Source organism: Diabrotica virgifera, chromosome 9 (genome assembly GCF_917563875.1).
Source record: "Diabrotica virgifera virgifera chromosome 9, PGI_DIABVI_V3a".
NCBI lineage: Eukaryota > Metazoa > Arthropoda > Insecta > Coleoptera > Chrysomelidae > Diabrotica > Diabrotica virgifera.
In genome coordinates, this window is record NC_065451.1 from 25,967,032 (window position 1) to 25,986,585 (window position 19,554).

The 19,554-nt window shown below is 33.4% G+C and overlaps 1 protein-coding gene across 2 annotated transcripts in view; it reads right to left on the reverse strand.

Moving 5' to 3' along the window:
* Positions 1 to 15,977, reverse strand: part of LOC114334257 (uncharacterized) — a 233,071-nt gene extending 217,094 nt beyond the window's left edge. For both annotated transcript variants that reach the window (XR_007700510.1, XM_050660939.1), the window contains exon 1: positions 15,821 to 15,977. The gene's annotated coding sequence lies outside the window, so the exon portion shown is untranslated. The remainder of the gene's footprint in view (positions 1 to 15,820) is intronic.
* Positions 15,978 to 19,554: the final 3,577 nt, after the last annotated feature.

Genomic DNA, 19,554 nt, shown 5'->3' on the forward strand with positions numbered 1-19,554 from the left:
GGCTGGTTATTACTTTACCTTGGTTAGGTGTATTAAAAATATTTTTATTCTTCTTCATGTGCCTTGTCCGTTGTGGACGTTGGCTATCATTATGGCAATTTTAATTTCATTTGAGACGTTTCTGAATAACTCGATCGATTTTTGTCCAAATCATTGGCGTAAGTTTTTAAGTCATGAGTGTCTTTTCTTCCGGGTCCGCGTTTGCTCTCTATTTTACCTTGCGTTATCAGTTGGAGTATACGATATTTATCATGCCTCATGATATGACCGAAATATTTAAGATTTCGTTTCTTACTTGTAAAAGAGATTTCTTTTTGTTTTCCCATTCGACGCAATACCTGTACGTTGGTGTGGGTCGCCCAGGATATTTTGAGGATACGTGGGTACACCCACATCTCGAATGCCTCTAGCTTTTTCATTAATGTTTCCATTATTGTCCAGGCCTCTGCGCCATATAGCAAGACCGGAAGTAATAACATTTAGCAGCCGCATTTTTAGTGGGAGAGATATTATGTCGCAATGGGTGAAAATATTTCTCATGCATGTTGTTAAATGTTGCTATGTCCTTTTCAACTCTAGATATTATTTTAGTCCTGTCGCCAGGGGGGGTACAACGGCCTCCTGTATTCAGATGGACTTACCCAAGTTTTTTTTATATATTTTGACCTGTAGAACACGAATTTTTTGGGTAACAGTTGATCCGGATGTCGATAAGATTGTTATAAACCAAGAAGTTGAGGAATCACATAACAGCGATTTCTCGCAAAACAAAACATTTTTTTGTATTTTTTGGGCTATTCTAACCAAAAAATGTTCCTACAAATTTTTTCGTAGGATGCATAGTTTTCGAGATAAACGCGGTTGAACTTTCAAAAAATCGAAAAATTGGAATTTTTGAACCCGAAAAACTTTTGATTAAAAAATAAAATAGCAATTCTGCTTACCGCATTTGAAAGTTCAAGTCAAATTATATCGGTTTTAATTATTTGTATTGCTAAAAATGTATTATGTTATTGTTAAAACAAAGCTATAAACACCTAGTGCTTGAGTGATGTTTCAATGATTTCTCATTTAAAATCGAACGAGTACGTAGAGGAGGTAAAAGTGCAAGCGGGGCTATTTCTAAGTAACATGCATTAAAACGCATGTATTAGGCACGGGAAACACTATGTGTTTACAGCTTTTTTTAACAATCAAAAAATAAATTTTTAGCAATGCAAATATTCAAAACAGATATAATTTTACTTAAACTTTTAAAGGCGGTAAGCAGAATTGCTATTTTATTTTTTATTCAAACGTTATTCGGGTTCAAAAATTGCAATTTTTCGATTTTTTGAAAGTTCAACCGCATTTATCTCGAAAACTATGCATCCTACGAAAAAACTTGTAGGAACATTTTTTGGTTAGAATGACCCAAAAAATACAAAAAAATGTTTTGTTTTGCGAGAAATCGCTGTTATGTAATTCCTCAACTTCTTTGTTTATAACAATCTTATCGACATCCGGATCAACTGTTACCCAAAAAATTCGTGTTCTACGGGTCAAAATACATAAAAAAAACTTGGGTAAGTCCATCTGAATTAAGAAGGCCGTTGTACCCCCCCTGGCGACAGGACTATTTCGGTTGTTTCGTATTTCGAGTTGACAACTGTTCCAAGGTAAAAAATATTTTTGAACTTATGTATTATACATTTTCATTTCAACCAATCTTTTTACTAAATTATTAATGATTTTAATATAATATAAATTCATACCTACATCCACATGTAGTTATTTCAAGGTTTACTTTTACTGTATGTATTATTAGAATCCCGTTTTTAGGAATATTCCAGTTTAAGGAATACAAATTTGAGGTCCCGAAACTTTTTCATTTACTCTTTAAGGGGGTAGGCGCAAAATCTTGGTCCAATGCTATTTAAATTCATTCATTTTTTCGAATCCTGAGAAAACTAATAAGTATTTTTGAAAAATGTAAATGCAGAAAGAACAATTACATTATTACCAAGGGCCGAAAGTCTATGGAAAACTTCTATAATATTTTATTAAGTTAGTTCTTTAAGTTAGTTCTTTAAGTTAGTTATTTTAAGTTCTAGCTGCAAAAAAACCATTTCTTTTTCTGTTTTAAATTGGGTGGAACGGTAATAAAAATCTTGTCAGAACTGTTTTTTGACGTATTTACACACCCAGGAACAAAACATCACTTATTTGGCTTTATTTTTAATAATTAAATACGTAAAAAACTGCGCACATTCAAATACACTGAGTAAATAAGTATACAAAACTGGTCGTCGATCAAAGACGTTACGACTGCTGACGTCACAGACCGTAGCCTCGCTGCAGGGTACCGTTTTTCTAGCCTCCAAGAAAATCAACATTATGAACTCATTTATCTTAAAAAATATACATTTTTAAACAGTTTTATGATTGTTACGTTTTTATATACCTTGTAATCTATTGAATTTAATTATATTTAAAAATTAGTGAACATCCCTATTTCTACGATGATTAGATAGTAAGATATTGCCAAAAAACGAAACAACACGTTTTAATTTTTTGGAAGGTTATGGATGGGGCTTGGGGTTAAAAAAATTTTTGGTCGAATATTTTTGATGTAGAAAATGTAGTTTTTTTGGCATATCGCTGGGAACATTTTTCACTATCTTAATCGACTAGACCCTTTAGCTTTGTTTAGTGTAATAAAAGTTAGCTGAACAAGCAGATTTGGCTCCAATTTTTTTTTAAATTGTTGTACTGTTCATATTTGGCTCTTTGGCTAAAAAGTTTGCCGACCACTGCCATAGGTTGACCAATTTGTCGTTTTGAAGACGTCTTCTAGGGCTAGGTTGAAAAGCTTTGGCGATATTACGTCTCCTTGTTTCACGCCTCTCTTAATGGGGATGGGATTTGTATTTTCGTCTAGTTGGACTATCATAGTTGCATTTTCATATACAGGGTTGCGAAAAAGTCTGGCAACACGGTAATTTCTCGGAAACTGCTAGAAAGATTTTTATAGATTTTGGTCGGTAAGAGTCTTCTAAGGCGGCCGATACTATAGTGGTAGTTGCATTGTTGTCAAGTCTTCCATTTTCCTCGAAATCTAATGAACTTTGTTATTTCAAATAGAACACCCTGTATATTTTTTAAGTTTTGTTGAAGTCCTTTAGAAATACTGACTATTTTTCATGTTATATTTCCTATACCTAAATGCCATAATTTCGGAGTTATTGCCACATTTAAAAAAAAAATTAAACAAAAATATTAAAAACAATTTTTTTTCGGCTTGGGTAGACATTATTTTAGGTTCTTTGAATCATTGAGAACAAAAAGGGTCTGTTGTAATGTTCCTGTAAAGTTATTAGTTTCCGAGTTATAAACAATTTAATACTGAAAAAAATCGAAAAATGACGATTTTCTAGGTTCAAAAACACAAGTAAGATATATTATTTTTGAAACCACGAAGTACCTATATTCAAGCTCAATCCTTATCAGCTTCCTGTATGAATTTTTGGCACGTTTTATTCTAAAACATTGTTTTTTTTTATTATTAATGAAGCGCATATGAGAGGACGGGTGATCGGGCTGCATTAACAACTAAAGAACAATATTTTAAAATGAAATAAGAGAAAATTAATTATCGGTAGCTAATAAAATAAGGTTTGAGCTTGAATTTAGATACTTTATAGTTCTAAAAATAATATTTTTTACTTGTTTTTTTTTAACCTAGAAAATCGTCATTTTTCGATTTTTTTTTTCAGTTCTAAATTGTTTATAACTCGGAAAACGATAAATTTTAGAGAAAAATTACCAAAGACCTTTTTGTTCCCAATGATCCAGCGAACCTAAAATAATTTCTACCCGAACCGAAAAAAATTGATTTTTATAATTTAATTTTTTTTTTTAATAAATGTAGCAATAACTCCGAAATTATGGCATTTAGGTATAGGCAATATAACATGAAAAATAATTAGTATTTCTTAAGGACTTCAAAACGCACAAAATATACAGACTGTTCCATTTAAAATAAAAAAGTTCATTAGATTTCCAGAAAAACGGAAGATCTGACAACAATGTAATTACCACTATTATATCAACCGCATTAGAAGGCCCCTATCCACCAAAATCTATAAAAATCGTTTTAGCGGTTTCCGAGAAATTACCGTGTTGCCAGATATTTTTGCATGTATATTATGTATTAGTTGTCTATATCTCGAATCTATTCTACAATTATAATTAATAGCTTGTTCTATGGCCCACATCTCGATACTATACTATATAACTGACTAAAATAGTTATACTAATTTTAATAGTTTTTGAATTAAACCCGAAAATGTTGTAGGAGAAACTTTAAACATCGATTTCTCGAAACTTTGCTTTTTTGACTTAAGGCCATCGGTACATAATTCGCAAATATTTTACGGCTATCCCTACTTTTTCTGTCTTTACACGGCAAATTACGTGTAGTAAAATTCTCACTGGTATGGATATGTAAACTTTACTTGACAATGTCATCATTAACTTTAAAAATGGCTTTTGAAAGTTCTTGGATAACTGTTATTTGTATAATTAATTGCCTTAATTATTAATTCAGTTAATTAATATAATTTTATACACTAACCAAGTATTCAGTGATTGTAATCATTTATCTACTGTACAACAAAAACTAATAACCAATCGAGAAAAGAGGAAAAGTGATCAAGTGATTTTTTAATAATATATTGTTACTATGAAACGCTTACAACTTTGAACATCTTTAACAACAAAATAATTGGATCACTAAATATATCCTGGTAGGTATATTCTCTGCTTTGGATCTTTCATAAATAATAAACAATAAATAACTTTTTATTAAGTTCACGTCTTAAATCAATTATTTATCAAATACACTATCAATATTATTTAATCAACAACTCAAAATATTCCCGATGCCACGTCAAATATTTAAAATTGTCACTGATTGTCACTGTCTGACTGACAATAGATAGCTGACAATAAATATTCTATTCGACTGAGTGCGTTGTATGACAAAGATAGATTTGGAACATATTACCACGGACATTGTGTTCATTTTTTTCGAATCCTGAAAAAACCAATAAATATTTTTGAAAAATTTAAACGCAGAATGGAAGACTAAATTATTACCGAGGGCCGAAAGTCCTTTAAAACAGCGGTTCTCAATCTGTGGTTACATGTACCACTGGTGGTACATTTCATTTTTTGAGGTGGTACACAAAACGCAAAAACAGCCAAAATCAGCACCACTATTATAGTTAATTAGATCACCTAGTTAGATATGTATTTCAGTTAGGTGGTACCAAAAATAATAAAAAGTATTTGGTGGTACATGACACAAAAAGATTGAGAACCGCTGCTTTAGAATAAATAAAAAGTTTATTTTAAAATGAGACATTTGAAATTAAAAATCACACTAAATTTTTTCTTAGTTTTTCACCCCTGTTACTTATTAAAATAAACATTATAGAAGTTCTCAGGGACTTTCGGCCCTCGCTAATAACGTGATATTTCATTGTGTTTAAATTTTTCAAAAATACTTATTAGTTTTCTCAGGATTCGAAAAAAATTAATCCATTTGAATAGCATTGGAGCAGAAACTACGTACCCATCCCCTTAATACACTCTTTGAGCGGAGGTGCGATTTGTTTTGGTTCAATTTATATGCGTTATTGATATTGTCGTTGAAAAAATCCCATGTTATTTTACACAGCATATGAGATAATAATTTCTCATGATTGAATGGAAAAACCACAACGAATTTGCATAACTAAGATAAAAAAAAACTAAAGGAATTTTATCAGGAACAAAAGTCTTATCAAACAGTATTAATCAAATAAAGTTATTATAAATGTTTATAAACTAAAAAGGCAGCCCTTTTTCAAACTGTTTCTTTAATAACAAGTTTGATAAAATGTGGAATTTTTTTAACTATATCTTGAAACTGAATCCTCAAAGAATCGATTGCGATATAATGACAAATGAGGTGTCGAATGAAAGCTTATAAACCAAGGATGGTATTAAAGACTTCCGGTTTTAGAGTTGTAACCAGAAGTATTGTTTTAAAGTCGCTGAAATAGTTCAAGCGATATATTATTCGACGCGCCTTAGGAAGACGAGAACAAATAAATATTTCTGGTTCATGCCTGTCTGCCCGTCCGTATATCCGTGAATATAACTCCCCCGTTAATAAAACAGATAGAATGACAAATGAGATAACGAGTTATAAGTTATAACCCAAAAATTGTATTAAAAGTGAGAAATTTGACCTCGAACTTTCGGTTTTAGCGTTTCAACCGGAAGTACTTTATCAGCTAAGTACCTGAAGTACATCAGCTAAGTACCCCTCATATACATTTTAGAACCTTCTAAAAATCTATAGGTATACAGTATCTCTCTCTATAACGAATACGGGTATTACGAGGTTTCGCTTATAAAGAGGTACACTAGATGTCACATGAAATTTCTATTGAACGATAACACCTCTTTGGTGTTATACCTAATGAATCGAGGCATCTTTGGTTATACCTAATAGATGTCACATGAAATTTCTATTGAACGATAACACCTCTTTGGTGTTATACCTAATGAAGCGAGGCATCTTTGGTTATACCTAATGAAGAAAAATGAAATCTAAGAATATGTTTCTTTACCTGTTTTTGGCGTGGTGATGGCCATAAATAAATACCATAACTGCCTGTATACAGGAATGCCCAACATCTGTGTGCTTATTGAGGCCAGTGCCGTAATGAATTCCACCGCCGGTAATAAACTTTTTCCTTCTTGTTTAGCTATCGACCGATATTGAATATTGTAGGAATTTTACAATTTACGATGACCAAATTTTTTCATTGCTGAGGTCGACCATCAACACCTAATAAAGAAGAAGTTTATTGCAGGCGGCGAAGCATATTACAGCACTTGCCTCGATAATAACACAGATGTTAGGAATTTTTATATACAGCCAGTTGGGGTGTTTATTTATAGCCATTACTGCCCTAAAAACAGGTAAAAACCATATTCTTCGGTTTCATTTTTCCTCGTTATAACCAAATATTCCTCGTTATAGAGGGTTATAGTTCAATAGGAATTTCATGGGACACCTAATGTACCTCGTTATAAGCGAAACCTCCTAATATCTGTATCACTGTAGGTACTTGCAAAGTGTACTCTCTTTTTGAACAAAAAATAGTTGGTCACCTTACTTAAACTCACAGCCTAGGCACCCATACGAAAAGATCCTACACATGCCTATGCTTAAGGCCATTCCTTCTAAAACATAACGGTGAATATCCTCTCTCTCAAAAATTTCTTTCTACACGTAAACGTTTACGTGCAGAAAGCCCAGATCAAAAATTCTGTTCACCTGTTATCGAGCCGATAGACAAACCGGACACCCCCTGGGTGGCAGTTAAGAAGCTAAACAATAAAACGATTAACTTGTGGTCATTCTTTTCTTCAGTGGGATTATGGGTAGGTAATTAGAATGTACATTGTAAATTATTGTAGAAACGTGCAAAGTTATATTTTCGAGAACAATATTAATTTAGATTTCAAATTTTTAAATAAAACAAAATTAGATAGGTACAGCGTACAGCATGATATTTTTAGGTCACGGTATTGCTGAGTTGGGTTTTTTTAAATATAATGTCTTATATTTTCTTTTGTTTTTAGGTCATTTTTTTTAAGGACAAATTGGCTGTCTTAATTTAAACGTTGATTAAGGCTTGGAAATGTAATACATTTTTGTGAAATGTTGAGAATGTGGCGACACGATACTCTTGCCTATTGACATATAAGTCTTTGTGACTTTATTATTTTAACTATATAGGATCTGGTTGGTTATATAATTCTTTCAATTCTTGGTTGGTTCTCACTGTCTAAAGTTCTCTGGTGCCATCCTGAACTGCTACATATATTCCTCTAAGAATTCTTCTTTTTTCGATTTTTAATTTTTGTTATTGTCCATGTTTCACAGGCATTCGTCATTTAGGTCTTATTACAGAATGGTAGATGCTTATTTTCGTACAACTGGATACATAATCTAATTTCAATATTTTTTTGTAACGCAAACCAACAATGATTGGCACTTTGTATTTTGTTGTTAATCATTGTTTATGAGTAATGTTATTATCAGATGTGATCGTAGCTCCCAAATGTTTAAACTGATGAACCCTTTCCTTTCAAAGTTGTTCTGGTGCATTGTAACGTTTTGCCCTATTCTGTCTCGCTGCCCCGTTCGCATATTTACAGATGCTTGCGTGTGTAGACACCAGGGTGTTGAAATCAGTTAGGGTTTGGAAAAACAGTACATTTACACATGCTATCGCGTATTGACACCACGGTGTTGAAATCAGTTAGGGTTTGGAAAAACAGTACGTTTACAGACGCTAGCGTGTGTTGACACTAGGGTGTTGAAACCAGTTAGGGTTTGGAAAAACAGTACAGTTACAAATACTAGCAGATTTGGACACCAGAGTGTTGAATCCAGCTAGCTTTTTTAGTAATTAATATACATGCATAAATGCTAACGGCTATTGACTTTGATTTTATATACCTACTGCTGTGGAAAAATATTTAAGTGATTCAGGTATTAGTAAATAATTAAACGTTGTTGGGATATAAACAATAATATATTAACACAAAAGAACAACATAAAAAATAATGTTGCTCTGAAGCTATTTGCTTGTGGAATTTGTATAATTAACTATTTAGATGAGAAATAAGCCACAATTGAATTGAAAAAAATAATTTTATTAACGTTTCGATGCCCTAATCGGGTGTCGTTGTCAAAATAAAAAATACTATTACAGGATGTTTGGTAAAGAATAGGCCATAGCTTAACCTCAGGTTCCTGAGGTTAAAATAGGCCGATTTAAGCTAACTTACCTTAGTACAAAGTTTATAATAACCGAGATACAGGGTGTCAAAGTTAAACTTTTTTTTTATTTATTATTGAATATTTCCTGACAGGCATTAGACATCAACACGAAATTTGGTATGTGGAGGTTTTTCGGGACGAGAAAACTAAATTCCCTACCAAAAGTTATGTGTTGCCCAGAGGGCGCCACATACGCCTTTCAGCACTCATTTAATACGTTCCATTTTTTTTATCCGTCACTCCGTATAATTTTGACATTAAAATTTGTATTCCCCTATTAGTTTTACTTAAAAAATGTATACCTCTTTCATCTCCCTTAACCCAACTGTTTACGAGATAAACGCATTTTAAATCTGCGGTGCAACATAATTTTTAGCATAATATCATTGTAGTTACATCGGAAAAATAACTTAAAACCATAAAATTATCCAAAAATGTATCGCAAATTTCTTCAAATGAAATTTGTGATGCAATGCCATAAATTTGAGAACTGGCACAATTATTATGGTTTTAAGTTATTTTTCGGGTGTAACTACAATGAGATTATGCTAAAAATGATGGTGTATCGCAGATTTAAAATGCGTTTATCTCGAAAACCGTTGAGTTTAGAGAGATGAAAGAAGTATAGCTTTTTTAAGTAAAACTAATAGGAGAATAAAAATTTTAATGTCAAAATTATACAGAGTGAGGGATAAAAAAAATTTAACGTAATAAATAAGTTCTGAAAGGTGTATGTGGCGCCCTCTGGGCAATATATAATTTTTGGTAGGGAATTTAGTTTTCTCGGCCCAAAAAAACCCCACATACCAAATTTCATGTTGTTATCTCATATCTGTCAGGAAAGATTCAATAATAAATAAAAAAAAAGTTTAACTTTGACACCCTGTATCTCGCTTATTATAAACTTTGTAATAAGGTAAGTTAGCTTAAATCGGCCTATTTTAACCTCGGGAACCTGAGGTTAAGCTATGGCCCATTCTTTACCAAACACCCTGAATATTAAACAAAAATGTTGTTGCTTAGTAAAAAATTGTACTAATAATTTTTTTAATCTGACTCATTTATATTGGCAATTCATACATTTATTATACATTTTAAAGTATTTTTTACTAAACAACAACATTTTTGTTTAATTTAGTAGTACGTATTTTGTATTTTGACAACGACACCCGATTTGGGCGTCGAACCGCTAATAAAATTATTTTTTTAATTTAATTGTGGCTTATTTCCCATCTAAATAGTTAATTATAAAAATGCCACAAGCACATAGCTTCAGAACAACATTATTTTTTATGTTGTTTTTTGTGTTAATATATTATTGTTTATATCCCAACAACGTTTAATTATTTACTAATACCTAAATCACTTAAATATTTTTCCACAGCAGTAGGTATATAAAATCAAAGTCAATAGCCGTTAGCATCTATGCATGTATAACCACTAAAAAAGCTAGCTGGTTTCAACACTCTGGTGTCCAAATCTGTTAGTATTTGTAAATGTACTGTTTTTACAAACCCTAACTGATTTCAACACCCTAGTGTCAACACACGCTAGCGTCTGTACACGTACTGTTTTTCCAAACCCTAACTGGTTTCAACACCGTGGTGTCATCACGCGCTAGCAACTGTAAATGTACCGTTTCTCCAAACCCTAACTGATTTCAACACCCTGGTGTCTACACACGCAAGCATCTGTAAATATGCGCCCCGTTCATGTTGTAGCTATATATTTTGTTTTATCCTCATTTATTCCTCGGATTATTTTGCGGAATTTCTCAGTCTAATAAAGTCTTCCTTGACACTGATCGTTGTATTTCCTACTACGATATCTATATAATCGCCTAATCGGTGAAAGCTAGTATAATGCGAAGCACTTTTGTTATAGGTATATAATGTGAGGATAATGTAATATAATGCGAGGAGTGTTTCTGTGCTCGTTTTCCTCACAATACGCTCCAAAGCGATACTGAAGGGAAGTGAGGATAAGGTATCTCCCTGTTTGAGACTACCGTTGATTGTAAAGAATGTCGACTATTTTCCTTCAATTCTACAGCACTCATAACTCCGTCTACATATATATGCTTTTGTGATATTCATCAATTTCTTTGGTATTCATAGTTCTACCATGGCATTCCACAGTTCCACTCGTATACTATTATCATATGCCAGCTTAAAATCTATAAAAAGCTGGTGTAGTGTCTTGATGCATTCCCAGTATTTATCCATTAACTGCCTAGAGGTATAGCACAAACTATACCTCTATAGTTTGTGCAATCCATCTCATCATTTATCACCTTTTTGAGTATCGGAATGATAACACTCTCCTTCCAGGAGGTTGGTAATTGATCTTCTTTCCAGTTTGGCAAATCAGCTTACGAAAGGCATGTGTGTCTCCTCTATTTTTCAAACATTTTGCAGATACAGTGTTGGTTCCTGCGCTTTGTGGTTTTTATGTTTATGGATAGCTCTAGAGTCTTCTTCGACTGTAGATTCTTCTACTATGGGTTCTGCCGTAGAATACACACATTCCTTTCAGGTTCCAGCTGACATGCTCCCAAAATTATGTCTATGAAGCATAGCCTATAATAATTATGATTAAAATTAATTTGAAATCTCTGCCTACATAACTGCTGGGCGAATTGAAACGGATAATGAATTTAGGAACATGAAATATACACGAAATCAATAACAAACATGAACTGATAGTTAAATATATGGAAAATGTAAAATTGAATATAATATATTAAATATATGTTAAAGACTAAGTTTTCACTTTAATCTAATGGCATATAAAACAACATAATGTTACTCTACATCTCACCAGAATGAAAACATATGAAATATATGTTCTCACGGAAACAGAAAACTGCTAAGCAAGGTGATTGATTACATTGAATCAATAGACGACGAACTGAACTCCTTATATATGTGGCACCAAAAAACTAATTCGACTGATTACAAAGATTGTTAATATGTGTATAAATGGATACCCCGTTCCCAGCTAATGGAAAGCGGCATAAATTTCCTCAATGTACAAAACAAAGAAAAGCAAAAAAAGCTATAAGATGCCTTGCTCTGGAACAAGAAAATAACAGAAAATATATAATTTAATATCTATGAAACTGGTAAAAAGCATGCTTTTATACGATTGTGAAATGAGGCGATTAACAGAGAGAAATATAAGAAAGACAGAAGCCGCGGAAATGGATGTAATAAGACGAACGCTAAGTACTTCGCTAACGTCTGGAAATTAACACAGAAAAAACAAAAATAATGACTCAGAGGAGAAGAAATATAATCCCACAAAACATTATACATAAAGATGACATTGAAACGGTTGAAAAGTTTACATACCTGGGAGTAGAAATTGAATATATGCCGACGGATTAGAAGATGGAGAAATACGGAAGAGAATAACGCAGGCAAACAGAGCTTATTTTGCCCTCTCCCATATATTTCGGTCTAAAAGTGTCCACCGAAATACAAGGATGAGAATCTATAAAACCTTAATTCGACCAATAACATGCTATGGAAGTGAAACCTGGGTCCTGAAAGAAACATCCAAAAACAAGCTCGACACATTCGAAAGGAAAGTACTGAGGAGGACACTAGGACCTGTGAGGGAAAATGGAATCTTCAGAAGTAGATACAACAACGAGCTTTCTCAACTTTATAAGGAAACACCCCTGTCAGACTTCATTAGAATACAAAGATTGCAATGGGCCGGACATGTGATAAGAATGGGAGAGGATAGGCGACCAAAAAGAGCACAGAATGCTAAAATGCTGGGAAAGAGACCGGTTGAAAAGCCAAGAAAGCGCTGGGAAGACATAGTAAATAGCGACGCACAAGTCCTTTTAGGAGTCCGTGTATGGAGAAGAGCAGCCACAGACAGGCAAGGGTGGAGGCAAAAAATAAAGGAGGCCAGGGCTCAATTTGGGCTGTAGTGCCGTAATTTCGAAACGGGAGAGGATAAGAAATGAAGAAATTAGAGCACGCATGAGGATACAAGGTACAGTCATGGATGACAGACAACGAAAGCAGCTCAAATGGTTCGGAAATGTCCAACGAATGAAAAACAGTAGACTTCCGAAACAAGTAATTGCATTGTCACCTACAGGAATACAGAAGAGAGAAATACCTAAGAGAACATGGCACATGGATGAAAAGAATAAGAAACTCAATGAGCTCCAAATCCAAAGAACTTAGAGAAGATCAATGGAACAGCCGAATTGAATGAAAAATGGGATCGGATAACGTCGAAAGACGTTCTAAATTCTAAACGGATTATGCATATCATATTATACATGATAATATATACAGGGTGTCCCGAAAAGATTGGTCATAAATTATACCACAGATTCTGGGGTCAAAAATAGGTTGATTGAACCTCACTTACCTATATACAATAGTACACACAAAAAAAGTTACAGCCCTTTGAAGTTACAAAATGAAAATCGATTTTTTTTCATATATCGAAAACTCTTAGAGATTTTTTATTGAAAATTGACATGTGATATTATTATGGCAGCAACATCTTAAATAAAAATTAAAGTGAAATTTGTGCACCCCATAAAAATTTTATGGGAGTTTTGTTCCCTTAAACCCCCCAAACTTTTGTGTACGTTCCGATTAAATTATTATTGTGACACCATTAGTGAAACACAATGTTTTTAAAACTTTTTTGCCTCCCAGTACTTTTTCGATAAGCCACTGTTTATCGAAATATTTTGAATATTTCTCGAATCCACCACATATTGGTATATGGTTAAGTACGATTATAGAGACCTGTTAATGATCTGAAAATTTATTTGTAATTTACATTTTTAGGTATATTTTGAAAAAGAAGCCACATCTCGATAAAACATAACTTATCAAAAAAAGACTAAGACTCAAAAAAGTTTTAAAAATACTGTGTTTAACTAATGGTACCAAAATAATAGTTTAATTGGAACGTACACAAACATTTGGGGGGTTTAAAGGAACAAAACCCCCATAAAATTTTTATGTAAATATATTAAAAAATAAGCCGCATCTCGATCAAAACTGGCTTATCGAAAAAATATTAAGAGGCAAAAAAGTTTTAAAAACGTTGTGGTTAACTAATGGTACCACAATAATGAATTAATTGGAACGTACACAAAAGTTTGGGGGGGTTTAAGGGAACAAAGCTCCCATAAAACTGTTATGGGTTGGACAAATTTCACTACAATTTTATTTTTAAGATGCTCCTGCCATAAGAATGAAACATGTCCATTTTCAATAAAAAATCTCTAATAGTTTTCGATATATTGAAAAAAATCGATTTTCATTTTGTAACTTCAAAGGGCTGTAACTTTTTTTATGAGCACATTTGTACTAAGGTAAGTTAGGTTCAATCGAACTATTTTTGATCCCAGAATGTGTGGTATAATTTATGACCATTCTTTTCGGGACACCCTGTATAATGAAAAAGTTTATACAAGTAACACGTATTATAAGAATTTGAGTAGCATCATGAGCAAGATCGATAAAATGAAATTACATTTATAAATATAGAATTGTGTAATCTTTCTTTAGAGGGTGTTTTGAAATAAAAATTATAATAACAATTTTGTCAAAAGCCTAAATAATCTTTGTCCATTCATAAGCACTAATTCGTTTTTGTACCTGTAATAACATTATTGATAATCCTACCGACAGGGTTCCTTTACCTGCTGGCTGGCCGCGGGCTGGATATCGACAACAAGGACAGAATGACGGCCGAAAGAGATACCTTTTAGCAAAACTTTGAGATTTTTAAAAAAGTTTAAACAAAACAGCTGCTTTGTGTTACCCTTTATGTTAAAAACAAAAACAGATTCGGAAAGTGGGAAAAATTCTCTAGTGCCGTATTTAAATTTAAATTTTTTTACGTTAATTTTAAGCAAAAAAGTTAAAAAAAAACATATTGTTTAAACAATTTAATAATTGATAAGCAAATAGTGCACTAGAACTTTTTAATACCTTTCATATAAAAAAAGAATTATCTCAATATCTGCCATAGTTTTTGCGTTATTTTGTTTAAACTTTTACATTGGAATTTAGCTATGCTCAGAATCGTGAGGAACAGCCTTAAGAGGAAACAGTAGCGATCAACAGGTAGCGAAAACGCGTTCCAAGATTGCGGCTGGAATTTTGAATATTTTTTCGAGATATTTGGCATACGTATTCGTAATATAATAAAGAATGGCGGTACAGAGCCCAATTTGAAAAATATATTTATATGTGGAAATTACTCTGTAATTAAATACAATATTAAAAAAACGAGCCTGTACCGCCATTAAGAAGAACAAAAAAATACACTTTCTTCAAATAAACTTTTTTATCCGATGCCTAGATTTTGTGTCATTTTGGAACTACTAATGAAATAAAAAATTTTAGTAGTTCCAAAATGACACAAAATCTAGGCATCGGATAAAAAAGTTTATTTGAAGAAAGTGTATTTTTTTGTTCTTCTTAATGGCGGTACAGGCTCGTTTTTTTAATACTGTATTTAATTACAGAGTAATTTCCACTATTAATACATTTTTCAAATTGGGCTCTGTACCGCCATTCTTTATTATATTACGAATACGTGTGCCAAATATCTTGAAAAAATATTCAAAATTACAGCCGCAATCTTGGAACGCGTTTTTGCTACCTGTTGGTCGCTACTGTTTCCTCTTAAAGGCTTAACACGTAACTACACATTGTAAAAAGCTATCAATAAATAATTTGTTTCATCCGATCAACATTTATTCATCATTCATTAAAGCTGAAAAAAAACAGCTTATGCCTCCCGTGGTCGGTGTACATATTAGACATAACCAGAAAGATAGGTTAAGTAAATAAAGTTTGTTATTTTAGCCATCGCCATCATTATTTTATAACTAAACTAAATTAAATTTACATAAAAAGAAACTAAACTTACATTAAGAAATACATCGCCAGTTTTTTCTCACAAAACCATACTTTACAGGTAAAAATAACAGCATTATAAATTAATCAAAATAAACACAAACCATGTTCAAACTCACACAACTTTTAAAAGTCTTTTCCCTTTTCCCTCACGCCTCACATGCAGACACGCTGACTTGCATCTCGGGGCAGCAGTTCAGGGTCCTGGCTACAAGCGTTTATAGCCGATACCAGCCGAATTCTCATATGCGCTACTTTGAAATATATGAAATTTTAAGAGCATTTTTACATTCCCTTTATTACGTTTCATGCGTTTTTTTAGCAGTGTCTAAATTGTATAATTATTTCGCTATCTAAAACGAATTTATTTTTATTTGTACTTAAAAAAGGCAGGAAAAATTCTTTCCTTTTCTGAATTCATATTGCAATAAAAACAAATTATGTATACACAAACAATATCAAAACTCGATAAACATGTTTATGTAGTTCACAATAATAATGGCTGAAACACTCAAAGTATCTATCAATATCCGGTACTTTATGCTCGTTACTTTCGGTACTTTTTGTTTTCAGGTAGCGTAGGTACATTCACTATGACAAAGACAAACAAATATTTCAAACTAAGAAAGTTAAATATTGAATTCTTTCTCTGGTTTCTGGACCATCGTTTTGTAGATTTCTTTTCATTTATATTAAAAAATAGTGATTTTCTATTTGTTAAATTTTTAATAACTAACAAAGTAATAAATAGTGTAATATCAAAGAAACCGTATTTAGTTCAGAGAAATAAGGAAAAAAATAACCTGTTGATCACACAACCCCCCCAGGCCGAAACCAAATTTTTTGAGTAGTATGGACATCTATATTAATAACCTATATGTTTCCTGCAGCCGATCTTGATGATATACATATCATTATCATCATTCTCTTTGCCTTATCCCTATGCGGGGTCGGCTTCCCTAATTGCATTTCTCCACACAACTCTATCTTGGGTCATATCAATGTGAATCCCCTTTACCAACATGTCCTGCTTTATCGTGTCCCCCCAGGTCTTCTTTGGTCTTCCTCTCCTACTCCTTCCAGGAATCTGCACTTCAGCTATTCTTCGCATTGGGTGATGAACGTCTCGACGTTGAACATGACCAAACCATCTTAACCTATGCTCTCTCATTTTGGCATCAATTGGTGCCACACCTAGACTTCCCCTAATATACTCATTTCTAATTTTATCCTTCTTTGTCACTCCACTCATCCATCTAAGCATTCTCATTTCCGCCACATGCATTCGTTGTTCCTCTTTCTTTTTCACTGCTTAACATTCAGTTCCGTACATCATAGCCGGTCTTATGGCTGTTTTATAGAATTTTCCCTTCAGCTTCATTGGCATTTTTCTGTCACACAACACACCACTTGCTTCTTTCCACTTCATCCATCCAGCCCTAATTCTGCTGCATGCATCTCCATCTATTTCCCCATTACTCTGCAATACCGATCCTAGGTACTTAAAACTATTGCTTTTCACAATCACTTCACCATCCAAAGATACCATTTTATTTGTAGTAACTCCATCTTTAAATGAACATTCCAAATACTCTGTTTTTGTCCTACTAAGTTTTAAACCTTTTTCCTCCAGAGCTTGTCTCCACTGTTCCAGTTTTTGTTCTAAGTCTCTTTCACTATTTCCTACTAACACGACATCATCAGCATACATTAAGCACCATGGAATGTTACCCTGTAGTTTCGCTGTTATCTGGTCCCAAACTAATGAGAATAAATACGGACTAAGCACAGAGCCTTGGTGCAATCCTACTTTCACATGAAATTTATCAGTCTCTCCCACACCTGTCCTAACACTAGTCGTTACTCCCTCATACATATCCCTCACAATCTTTACATATTCACCAGTGACTCCTTTCTTATTGAGTGCCCACCACAGAATCTCTCGAGGAACTCTATCATATGCTTTCTCAAGATCAATGAATACCATATGAGCGTTTGTTTCTTTACTCCTGTATTTTTCCATCAACTGCCTTATAATGAAAATTGCATCTGTTGTTGATCTACCCTGCATAAAGCCAAATTGATTCTCGGATATTTCGGTCTCTTCACGTATCCGTCCAGCAATTACTCTTTCCCATATTTTCATGGTGTGGCTAAGCAGTTTTATAGCCCTGTAGTTTGTACATTGTTATATATCTCCCTTGTTTTTGTAAACAGGTACCAGTATACTACTTCTCCATTCGTCTGGCATTTGTCCAACTTCCATAATTCTATTAAATAGACCTGCTAGCCACCTAGTTCCTGTCTCTCCCAATGCTCTTCATACTTCCCCAGGAATATCATCTGGTCCTACCGCTTTTCCTTTCTTTATTTTTTGAAGAGCTTGAGCCACTTCCTCGTTTGTTATTTTGGTGACCATTGCTGCTACTGTCTCCGTTGGCTCTACAGGCTGTCTGTCAAATTCTTCATTTAATAAGCTGTCAAAGTATTTTCTCCATCTCTTTTTGACATCCCTTTCGTGAACTATTATTTTGTTATTTTCATCTCGGATACATCTAATCTGATTAAAATCTTTTGCTTTCTTTGCTCTCTGTTTGGCTATTTTATATATCTTCGTTTCGCCTTCCCTGGTATCAAGTTGATCGTATAGGTTTGAATACGCTTCTGCTTTGGCTTTTGCTACTGCTACTTTCGCTTCCTTTTTCGCCACCATATAGTTTTGAAGATCTGTGTCGGATCTGGTTTCTTGAGACTTTTTATATAATTTTCTCTTCTCTTTTATTTTTCCTTGTACTTCGTTTGACCACCACCAAGTCTCTTTATCCTCAAACTTTTTTCCTGACGTTTTCCCAAGTATTTCAATATTTCAATAGCAGTCTCTCTAATATTACTGGCCATTTTTCTCCAAATTGTATTAGGGCTACCTTTCATGTTCCAACATATTTTTTCTACTATTCTTCTCCTGAATAGACCTTCTTTCTCATCTTTTAGCAGCCACCACTTGATTTTTTGTGGTCCTCTCCGATATTTTTGTTTAGTTTCGCTTTTTACTTCGATGTCCAGAACAAGCAGCTTATGTTGTTATCTTACTGTCTCACTAACTATTACCTTGCAGTCCTTGCATTCACGTATGTCTTCTTTCCTTATCATGAAGTAGTCTATTTGGGATTGATGTTGTCCACTTTTGTAGGTAATAAGTTGACTTTCTCTCTTTTTAAAGAATGTGTTAACAATCGCCATATCCAATGCTGTTGCTAATTCAAGCATGTCATCTCCAGCTTCATTTCTAGTTCCAAAGCCTAATCCCCCATGTATTGTTTCATATCCTGTCTTGGTTTGGCCCACATGTGCATTGAAATCACCTGCTATTATAACTTTCTCCTCTGCTGGAATATCACTCAGTACGTCTCCTAATTGATCATAGAAAGCTCTTCTTTCATTCTCACCCAGACCTGTTTGGGGAGCACACACACACACAACATTCAATACCTCTTTATCAATTACAAATTTCACTAACATCATTCTATCACTCGTTCTTACAACTTCTACTACGTTATCTTTCATTTCACTATCAGCAATTATACCAACTCCATTTCTAGTGTTACTACTCCCTACATACCACAATTTGTATCCTTCACCTAGTTCTTTCGCCCTTTGTCCTTTCCACCTAGTTTCTTGAATACAAGCAATTTGAACTCTTCTTCGTTTGAGCGCATCCACTAACTCCAGACTCTTACCTGTAAGACT